This window comes from Mastomys coucha, unplaced genomic scaffold, assembly GCF_008632895.1.
Source record: "Mastomys coucha isolate ucsf_1 unplaced genomic scaffold, UCSF_Mcou_1 pScaffold12, whole genome shotgun sequence".
NCBI lineage: Eukaryota > Metazoa > Chordata > Mammalia > Rodentia > Muridae > Mastomys > Mastomys coucha.
The window spans coordinates 54,389,372-54,400,621 of NW_022196894.1; positions in this window are offsets into that span (position 1 = coordinate 54,389,372).

Genomic DNA, 11,250 nt, shown 5'->3' on the forward strand with positions numbered 1-11,250 from the left:
AAAAAAAAAAAAAAAAAACAGAGAGAGATTCCTTCTGCTTGCAGGAATGTAGATTCAAGTTTCTCTCGGCCATACATAACTGGCCCTCTTGGACTTATACAGTGCCAGCATGAAGAGATTCTGGAAGGCTGACCGAAGGCAGACCCACTAGAAATTTCAGCATTCAGGGGATCACATTATGGTGAGACCATAGGCTTTGCTTTAATCTATTAACTCAGACTTGAAGCTGAAGATGTCAGTCTGGACCTGGAATGTCCCCAAAGGACATGTATTAAAGCCTGAGAAAGTGGAAACATCAAAATCAAGACATGATAGAAAGAAGTTAGCCCATTGTGAAGCATTATCTCTTTTATTTTTTTAAAAAAATTTAACTTATTCACTTTACATCCCACTTACTGCCCCCCTACTCCCAGTCATCTCCTCCCAAAATCCTTCCCCTATCCTCCCTCCCCTTCTTCTCTGAGCAGGTGGAGTCTCCCTGGGTATCCCCCAACTCTAGCATTTCAAGTCTTTGCAAGCCTAGGTGCTTCCTCTCCCTCTGAGGCCAGATAAGGCAGCCCAGCTAGAACATATTCCACATATAGGCAACAGCTTTTGGGATAGATCCTATTCCAGTTGTTTGGGACCCAGATAAAGACCAAGCTGCACATCTACTATATGTGAGTGAGGAAGCCTAGGTCCAACACGTGTATGTTCTTTGGTTGGTGTTTCAGACTCTGAGAGCCCCAAGGGTCCAGGTTAGTTGACTATTGATCTTCCTGTGGAGTTTCTATCCCCCTAGGGGCCCCAATCCTTCCTCCTATTCTTCCATAAGAGTCTCCAGGCTCCATCCAATGTTTGGCTATGGTGGATTATGATCTTAAAGGATGTACTTGGCCCCAGGCGTGAACAGACTTTCTCTACCACTTGTCTCAGTCACGATATTCTGCCTCATCATAGACCCAAGAGTGAACAAGACTGAAAGCTCTGGAACTTTAAGCCAAATAAACTTTTCCTATTATTAAGTTGTACATTTTGTCATGGTAAAGGAAAAGCTGACTGCAGAGTAAGTAACTAAAATGCAAACAGGTATAGAAATGAACAGGTGGGAGAAACTATAGTAAACTTACTGTTTCTTCCTTCAGTAACCAAGGATTAGGGAAAAGATAGTCTAGATTTAAAAAAGAATGCTTTAAGACTTCCTTTAATAGCCAGTTCAATGCAACCAAACACCAGTATAAACTTCTGTCCACTCACATTCACATTCCTATCAGGAAAACCTACCTAGAATCCTGCCATTGGATCTTACCAGTCCATGACAAGATAAAGAGGTCAAAACTCCTTAACAAAACAATAGCAAATACTATGCAGCAATATACAAAAAGCTTTGATAAGCTTTCCAAACTTAATGTGAAGGTCAAGATAATTTTGCATATGCTTCATGATTATGCTTAAGCAACATTTTCCAATGATAAAGCTGTGAAACAGAGCAGGTGAGTGGTTGTTCAGGCTTAAAGAAGGTGAGGGCTGGGAAGGAAGTGGGTATGGACATAAAAAGGCATCCTAAGGAATGTTTATGGTAATAGGAACATTGTGTCACTTGGCTGTGCTAGGATTCAGTACAGTTCAGCAAAGTGAAGCTGGAGGAAACTGGAGATGGATCTATGGAATCTTCTTTGTTTCTACCAACAACCTGTGCATTTACAACCACTTCAAAATAAAAAGGTTAACTTTAAAAGTTTATGAGCCTGTGCCTCATCTCCTCCTAGGCCATTTTTCTCTCTGCTCGCTATGTTAGTTTGGTCCCTTGATGAAGATAGAGTTTCATTTCTCCAAAATGAAATCATCTTATCCCTGTTCCTGGATGACATCCTAGATGAAAACAGTTGAGGATTATTTAAAACAAACAAACAAAAATTGGAAGTTTGGGGCTTTTCCCTGACCATCATGGAACATGATGTTCATTATTCCTTTCATCCAAGCCAACTGGATGGTTTACCCTTAGTGTGTAGTCTGACTTGCTAGATTGACATGGTCCTAGATAATAAGGATAATGAACACTTGACTGAGTACTCAACTCACTGAATCTGACCACAGGAAGATGCGTATACTCAGATCTCTCTATAGGCTTTATTACAAGGCACTTGTCCTTCTTGTACTTGACCCTCTTGACAAAGAAGCTTGATGTGAATAAAGAACAAAAGGAAAGCAGGTGAGGCCATGGACACATTGACTTGGCAACTGACTTGGCAGTGATGAAGGTAGGCCAGAAAATGTCATGAGCATGAGCAACACCTTAGACTGTGAGACATACGGAAGAAGAAGGGACATCAATGATAACTTTTTTTCTCTCTCAGAATTGTCCCAAAGCCCCCCCCCCAAGGGAAACATCTTCATACTGCTCTCTCAAATTGCTGCAAACCTCTTACGGTCTGTCATCTGATCAATATTCACTACAATTTAGCCAAGTCTATTTAAAACAACAAGCAGCAGAGGATGGCATGTACTTCCCATACAAGGCATATGTTAACACCTTGGGGTGTCTTCTTTACCTTACCAATCATACTTTGGTATAAATTATTAACTGCAGTTCAGCTAGTTACATGGACAGGTAGAGTAAGATGGATTAGCCACACTAAAAATCATTCTTCATACAACCAAGAACTGGCCTCAATCATTGTAAATTAACTGGAGCCCTAACGCTTACCAATCAATGAGCCCACGGGGCACAATGGAAACACTAGCAAATGTATCCTGACTCTTTCACCACTGATACAAGATCCTCCAAGGACTCCCGTAATGAAATAGAGTTTCTAGTAATACCCTGCATATCCTCAAGGCTGCATATCTTGAATGGAGCCAGGTACTAGTTTCTTTCTCATCCTAAAATATAGTGATCTCTATCTTAAGGGGGATTATAAGAGGTCTATAAATGTGTTAACAAGCATAACCAAGTAATTTTGAATGCTGAGATGATCTCTCTGGAAGAACAGAAACTAGGGGCTGGAGAGATGGCTGGAGGCACAGGCTCTTGCTGCCAAGCCTGATGACATGAGTTTGATCTCCAGAACCTACATGGTAGAACAAGGGAACTGACTCCCATAAGTTGCCCTCTGACCTCCATACATGCATCTTGGCATGTATAAACACATGCACTAAATAAGCAGACAGACAAATAAAAATTGAGAGAAGGGAGCTTCCCTTAGTTCCTTGGAGGAGCTTTCTGGAGAATTGAGTGATACGTTACTTGTGTGCATCCTGTTGGCAGTTTTAATGACACTAGTCATTACTCAATTTAAAAAATGGTGTAAGCTTTATCACATGCATTAAATAAAGTCATTAGTGACATCACCTTCAAGTCATTCAGGTTAGCGTCAGCTTACAGGCATTACCACCCACAGTAGTCTATATAATCACTAACCCATCCTGTTGAATCTGCATAAAGGTTGGGTACCAAGTGAAATTGTGAAAAAAAAAAGAGGGGGGAGAGAGAAGGAAGGAGCACCATTGGCTTTGTAAGGTAGATTCTAATGACTTATTACAAGTATGCATCTGATTTGATACAGTGGCCTCTGCAGGAAGAGAAGTGAGTCTTGGATCTGTATGATAGGGCTGCAGATACTTACAGTGCTGCTGACATAGAAGATCCAAGACCCATCTCAACGTGTGTACTTGTATAGACAAGTGAGGTAGATTTTTGTCTCTGCCTCTGTTGATTTTATTAATCAGATTGGCTGGTGACATTAGACACTCATGAAAACGTGTTCTTAGTAAAGATGGTGTAGAAGCGAGGGATGGATGTTGTTAGGAGACAATTTTCTCCATAGATGTCCCCATAACAGTAGCACTGACAGCTGTTTTTCAGACATATTCTCAAGAACATTTGTGCAACCTAGAAAAATGTCTCTTGGTGAAAACAACCTTTCATTTAATAACAAAGATAATGTCCCATTCCAGTGAAAAGCAGGAAAGGTTTTTTGTCTATACTAGGGCTTTCTAGAGTTGGGAAGCCACTAAATAAATATCCATTCACACCCTGAGACTCACTGCATATCCTGGAGGGTTTGGGATCCTGGAAATGATCATAAATACTGATGCTAGAGCTACTGATGTCACTATATATAAGCTATCCTTCATCTTATGACTCTAATTCTTAGCCTTTAAGAAGGAAAAAGAATGCAAGAGATGTGGGGCAGTAGGCTCTGCAGGTAACCTGGTACCAGTTGAGCAAGAGATCTGGAAATCTGGAGACCCTGTAGATGGCACCTGCATGGGATAGAAGGTGTTCGACCATACCTCCTGGGCCCCTGGCTCCTGTGGCAGTCACAGGCCCCGACAGCCTCATCGCAGGAGAAGTGTGTGCTATCACATACACAATGCCCCAATTCCCAGCATTGTGGCTGGATTCCACCCCCATAGTCATCAGACCACAGCCAGGTATGCCTTGCCCCACAGTCAGATAGCCCAGCCCACCTGGGTGGCTTTCTCCCTCTTCTCTCTCTTGCCCTCTTGCCCTCTTCCTCTCTCTCCTCTTTCTTCTCCTTTCTCTCTCTCTCTCTCCACGTGGCCATGGTCATCCTCTACTTCCCTATCTTCTCTCTCTTTCTCCTACAATAAAGCATCTTATGACCATGCATTGCCTCCTTTTAACTAGACATGGTGATGACCCAGCCCCCAGCATTTGCAGCCGAGAGGCAGGACTAAGAACTCCTGTGCTCCTCCCCCTTTGTGCCTGCCACGATGAACTACCAGGTGCTACTCCCTGCCTCTGCCCACCTCTTCCCTTTGGCCTAGGGGCATACTGAGCTGCTCCAGGGCCCCCAATTCATTCTCAGCTCCTCTGTGGTGTCCAGCATAGCCTAAAACTCCCAAGAAGCAAGAACCTGTGACTCCTCGCAGCTGTCCCCCACCCACTTTCCAAGGACTGGGATACTGACGCCCATCTGGCAGAGCGGGGCTGCACGCTGGACAGACACCCATGTCCACTCGGCCAGAGCACTGGAACTCTGACGGGACACCGGTCATTCTCTCCCAATTCCTTTCATATCCCCACCTCCCAGCAAGTGGAGCAAACCATGGCCATGGCAGTGATCGCTGTGCCTGACAAAGAGAAAGAAGAGGAAAGAGGAGAGAGGAACAGAAAGAGGGTGTTAACTAATGAATTTTAGACTAGATTATTCATTCAGCATTGGATAAGGAAGGAACTGAAGGAAAAGGAGAAAAATAGGAATAAAGAAGGGAGGGATGGAGGGAGAGAAGAGAGAGAAGTAGGTATGAAGGGATAGAAAGAAATGTCATAAATCATTACTATATAATTTCTTGAGGTATTCAAAACTGCTTCCAAACACACACACACACACACACACACACACACACACACAAAGGACCTAGACCTTTGGCAAAATTCAGTATCATTTCATGATCATAGTCATGTGCAGACGAAGGATGGAAGGAACATACTTCAACATAATAAAGGCTATGTATGACAAGCCTATAGTCAACTTCATACTTACTGGAGAAAAATTTAAAACATTCATTAAGGTTAGAAATAAAGCAAGGGTGCCCACTCCCTATACACCTATCCAACATAGTACTTGATGTCTTACATAGAATAATAAGACAAGAAAATAAAGGGATACAAATAGGAAAAGAAGAAAATAAAGTAATCCTACTTGAAGATCTATTAATGAGACCCTTCCTTCCCCTCCTCCTTCCCTCCTTCTCTTCCTCCCCCTGCTTTCATTTTCCCCATCTCTCTTTCCCTCTCCCTTTCCTTCCCTCTCTTCCTTCCTCACTTTTTTTTTTCTTTTTTGTGGCAGTGCTAAAGGCTCAAATGCAGGGCTCTCACTCTCATTCGCCAAGCACTCTATCATTAAAGCACATCCTCAGCCCTGAAATTATTACTTAATTTTGGATTCCTAGAAGGAAATTTACTGTCAAATAATAATAACATTTATATTGCTTTTGTTACAAAAATTATTTCCAAGGGAGATTAGAGTATTTGTTATTTTTCTACATTAAGCTCCAAGACTCATTTTTATTAAAATTTTAAAATTTGTTTCAAATAACCTCTCCTTTTCTAATCTTGTTACAAATGACCTCCTACTATTTTTAAACAATGGGTAACATTTTTTTTACTTGTTCTTCTCTCAAACAATACATCTCTACCACAGTTACCCTTCCTTCCACTCCCCCACTCCCAGCTCCCCTCTCCCTCTCATCCACTCTTCCTCTGTTGCCCCTCAGAAAAGAGCAGGCCTCGCAGGGATATAAACAAAACCCAGTGTAACAAGAAACAACACTACTAGGTACAAACCCTCATACCAGGGCATGGCAAGGCAACCCAGTAGAACGAAAAGTGTTCCAAGAGTAGGCAAAAGAGGCAAAGACATCTGTGGAATTCCCACTGTCAGGAGTTCCACAAAAATACCAAGCTCACAACCACAACGTATAAGCAAAGGACCTAGCCCAGAGCTATGCAGGCTCCATGATTGCCACTTCCGTATCCCTGAGCCCCTCTGAGCCCTGATAAGTTGGTTCTGTAGGCTGTGTTTTCCTGGTGTCTTTCTGGATCTATGATTCTCCAATGTAGTCTCTCTCTGCCTAATGTTTGGCTGTGGGTCTCTGGATCTATTTCCATCAGCTGTCAGAGGAAGCCGCTCTGATGATGACTGGGCTAGGCTCTGATCCATGAGTATAGTAGACTGCCCCTCATGGCTAACACTTTAAAGAGAAATCGACAAAAGGTTCATAGGAAGTCAGTTAGGATAAGGGGAGTTTGGAACACTGGTTTTGTGAAAAACGGTGACTGATACAGTAGTCCCCTGAGTATACCGTATCTCAAGTAACTACAATGACATCATTCAGGAGTAGGGACAGGACTTTTCTCCTGAAAACCTGATGGGGAAAAAGTAGTGACTGACAAGTCAGGACTGAGAAAAGTCACTGTTTTATTTGCAGGATAGGCAGTGACAGTAGGCAGAATAGTGCCAATGTCAATTATTAAAATTCTACCAAGCTGGGATATCTCTGATATTCTAATAGTCCAGTAGAAGGAGTTTATAGTTAATATCAAATCTAGTGGGCTTAACACTCCTTTACATCTTTTCCATTTTCTTCCGTACTTCTCTGGAAACAGTGACTTATTTTTCTACAGTTAAAAATCATAGGATACAAAGAAAAGCCACAGTTCATAAGAACAGACTGAGAAATGAATACTCAGTAGGTGACCATAGTTAATAGAGACAGTTCAGAGATGACAAGAGATTCCTGGAGCAGCATTTGGCTCTTTCATTGTATTAAAAGAATTTATAATCAGTTCAAGATCTTTATTACCATTTTAATTATGGGTTAGCCAGTATCCATCCCAACTGAAAAACCTTAAGCAAACAGACACAACAACCATTTAGAACACCAAAACACTTGGAGTTGCTTTATACCACAGCAATGAGTATGTCCTGTGATGGGAAATAGACTTTGCATACAAAGGGAAGGAAGTAGCCTGAGAAGGAAGTAAAGAGTCTGAAAAAAGTCACCGTCTTCACTAAGGTTTCAAAGCTAGCAAAACTGGGGATTTGAAGCTATAGGAAATGCTTTTATTTAATTCTATAATTAAATAATCCACCACAGTGTTGTTTTAAAAACAGAATTTCAGGCCATTTGATTTTACCAAATGAAGATTTAGAAGCCGGACCCTGTGGTGAGAGCATCCTAGCTTAGAGACAGAGCACCCAGTTGACCTTCCTACTCCACTCCCTTCCCAGAAGGGAACAAGTCCTTTTCCTTCGAAATGCTGTCTTAAATCCCTTCAACTCAAAGACTCTCCTTTCCGTTTACTGATGTCCACCCGCTGCCAGCTGGTTACTTGCTCTGCCTCTAGATGTAGGGTTGACTTTATTTAGCTCTCAGATTAAAGGTATGTGCTAGGACTGATCCACACAAGTACTTGTTTGCAATAAACAGAAAGCTCTTAATGAAAAGGTGTGTAGTAGGGCTGAAGCACAACACAACAAGGTTTTTTTTTTTTTTTTTAGTCTACAATCTTGAGGCTCACAGTGTGATCAAATATCCTGCAACACCACAGTCTTCAAACTTGAGAGAAAGATGGTCTTCCGTTTTGCTTTTTGAATGAATTAACTTAGTGAAGATGATGGTGGAGGATCAATGAGAAAGGGCTAATGACTACGTTAGAAATATAGTTCATGATGGAGTACCTGCTTGTCATACACAAAGTCCTTACTACCACAGTTCAACCCCTAGTGCTCTTGAGGCCTGCTCCCATGGCACAGCTGTGGCCATTTTGTTCCATGTTCACCAGCTGTTTAATATTGTTGCCCTAATATGCTTGTCAGTCATTGATGAAGAAAAATAACTTGACTCAGAGCAGGGACATGCTGACCACATATACCCTGTTATGTCCTGTATGAGTTTTGTTAATCTTAAGAAATTCCACAACTACAAAGTTCACTTAGGATACATCAAATTAAAGGTCAATATGAAATGTTATGTCTAAAATAGCTGGAGTCAAGGCTGACCACTGGGTAACACTTCTAGTACCTGCATATGAATTTATTGTGTTTTTTTTTTTTTCAGTTTTAGCCTTTATAAGCTGACCCTGAGAAGTGTTCAGGGCTATAGCCTCAGCTCTCAAAGTCTGAGCTTTGTCCCTGATCCATCAGTTTCCAGGTGTGCATTCAGTAAACCATCCCTGTCTGACTGAGATTGGTGTTTGTGGAGAGGCCCCTGAACCCTGATAACTGTCACAAACAAAACAAAACTGTCCCAATTAGATGTATCAATTTGACACAGCCCAGAGGTTCTGACAATGGACTCTCAAATTGCGAGATTAATCAGATCAAATTGGCCTGAGGTCATGTCTTTGGGGGATTGTCCTAATTGTTAATTAATATAGGAAGGCCCAGTACATTGTGGGCAGCACCATTCCCTGCATTGGTAGTCCTGAGCTATATAAGAAAGCTAGTTATTCATGATCCTGTTAATGAACTAGGAAGTAGCATTCCTGCATGGTTTCTGGGTAGGAGGTGAGCCAGGTGGAGGCTGAGAATATGAGAATGTATGGTGATTGCCATGGCAACAGACGTGTGGGCCCCTGTCACGTATGGGTGACATCACCATCATCACTGGGTTTGGAAGTGACCTGCAACCACAAAGCCGGTTCCTTATACCAACAGTTTCTGTTTCAAGTTTGTTCTTAAGTTTCTTCTCTGTGATGACCTCTAATCTTATAAACTTGAAATAAATCATTTCCTCCTCTAGGTTACTTTGTGGGGTGGGGAGTCAGAGTTTATTATCACAATAGAATGAAACTAGAACAATAGCAAACAAACAAAACTAGTGAAAAAGAAAACCACTAAAGATTATTGAAATAGTTGAGATAGATAACAATATCAACTTATGTGGTATGTGTGGATACAATTGTTAGAATGATCTGAAACTGCTAGCTTAACTCATTTCATATTTTTAGGGTAAGCCACTGAAGTCTGTCCAATATCACTTGGACTGTAGACCGCTTTTCTCATTTAACATTAGGTTAAAAAAATGAAGACATTACACTTAGCAGATATTTTCTTGGGGATAAAATTCATATGAATTTTTAAAGGTTTGTTTTATTTTTATTTTTGTGAAAGAGTGTGGATGTGTGGGTATATGCACTTGTATTTATATACTCGTACAGACCAGAAGAGAGTGTGGGGTCCTCTGGAGCTAGGGTTACAGTCAGCTGTAAGCCCCCTGAGTGGGTACTTGGAACAAAATTTGAAACCTCAGCAAGAGCAGAACGTACTCTTGCTCTTTAAGCCATCTCTCCAGTCCCTCATAGGAATTTTTAAAGGTTTTAATAAGCACTTAATACAGCACAGGCCCCACGAGTCACAGTGGAGTTGCAGGGCCACAGGGACAGGATCCTATCACCTTCCAAGTGACAGAGGTGGATCAGCGACCTTCTCTGCCCCTTCCCTGCAAGTGCAGGGCCTACCTCCAGGGAGCGCCTTAACACAGAGACTCAGGTGAGAGCTGCCATTTTCTCTCCGGTGAGTTTCTAAGACTGGAGCAGCCAGCCAGGAGGCACAGGCCCCACGAGTCTCAGGGGACTTGAAGGGCAGCAGGGACAGGACAAGCTCTAGTCAGAAACACTAAGAACATATAACACCAAAAATCAAGAGATGGCAAAAGGCAAATGCAAGAATCCTACCAACAGAAGCCAAGACTACTTGGCTTCATCAGAACCTAGTACTCCCACTGCAGCAAGTCCTGGATATACCAAAACACCGGAAAAGCAAGAATTGGATCTAAAATCATATCTCACAATGCTGATAGAGGAACTTAAGAAGGACATGAATAACTCCCTTAAAGAAATACAGGAGAATACAGGTAAAGAGATACAAGCCCTTAAAGAGGAAACAAAAAAATCCCATAAAGAATTACAGGAGATCACAAGTAAACAAGTAGAATCACTTAAAGAGCAAACTCAAATATCCATTAAGGAATTGCAGGAAAACACAAACAGGTGAAGGAATTGAGTAAAACCATCCAGAATCTAAAAATGGAAGTTGAAACAATAAAGAAATCAAAAAAAGAGATAACTCTGGAATTAGAAATCTTAGGAAAGAAGTCAGGAAACATAGATGCAAGCATCACTAACAGAACACAAGAGATAGAAGAGAGAATCTCAGGGGCAGAAGATAACATATACAACATTGAGAGAACAGTCAAAAGTGCAAAAAGCAAAAAGACCCTAACCCAAAACATCCAGGAAATCCAGAATGCACTGAGAAGACCAAACCTAAGAATAATAGGTATTGAAAGACCCCTGGGGGAGACCGCCACTCAAATCTCGGGAGGACATACACACAAGGAATCACAAGAGACCACATCTTGATGTAATTACAAGAGGTATATTTTAAATTTCAGGATGCCCTGGTTCGGCACCACAGTTATCTCACACAGGAGATAATGGAGCCGACCACGAGGCTTGAAAGTTAGAGGTTTTTATAGGAAAAAGGTCTGAGGGAACAAAGGGATCAGTGTTGTCATACATGATTGGCTAATTCAAGTATTAACTATTACATACAGAACAGAGTGGAAAATTCTTAAGGTTGGTGTTAATCTGAGTCAACAAAGCATCTGACCTTAAACCATATCTGAGAGGACCAGATGGTCCATTACTTAGTGTCTGCTAGGCACATCTTTGCAGGCCTGGGCCTTGGACATGTCCTCGTTTGCCTAGACATGTTTTCCTCTCTGTTTATAGTT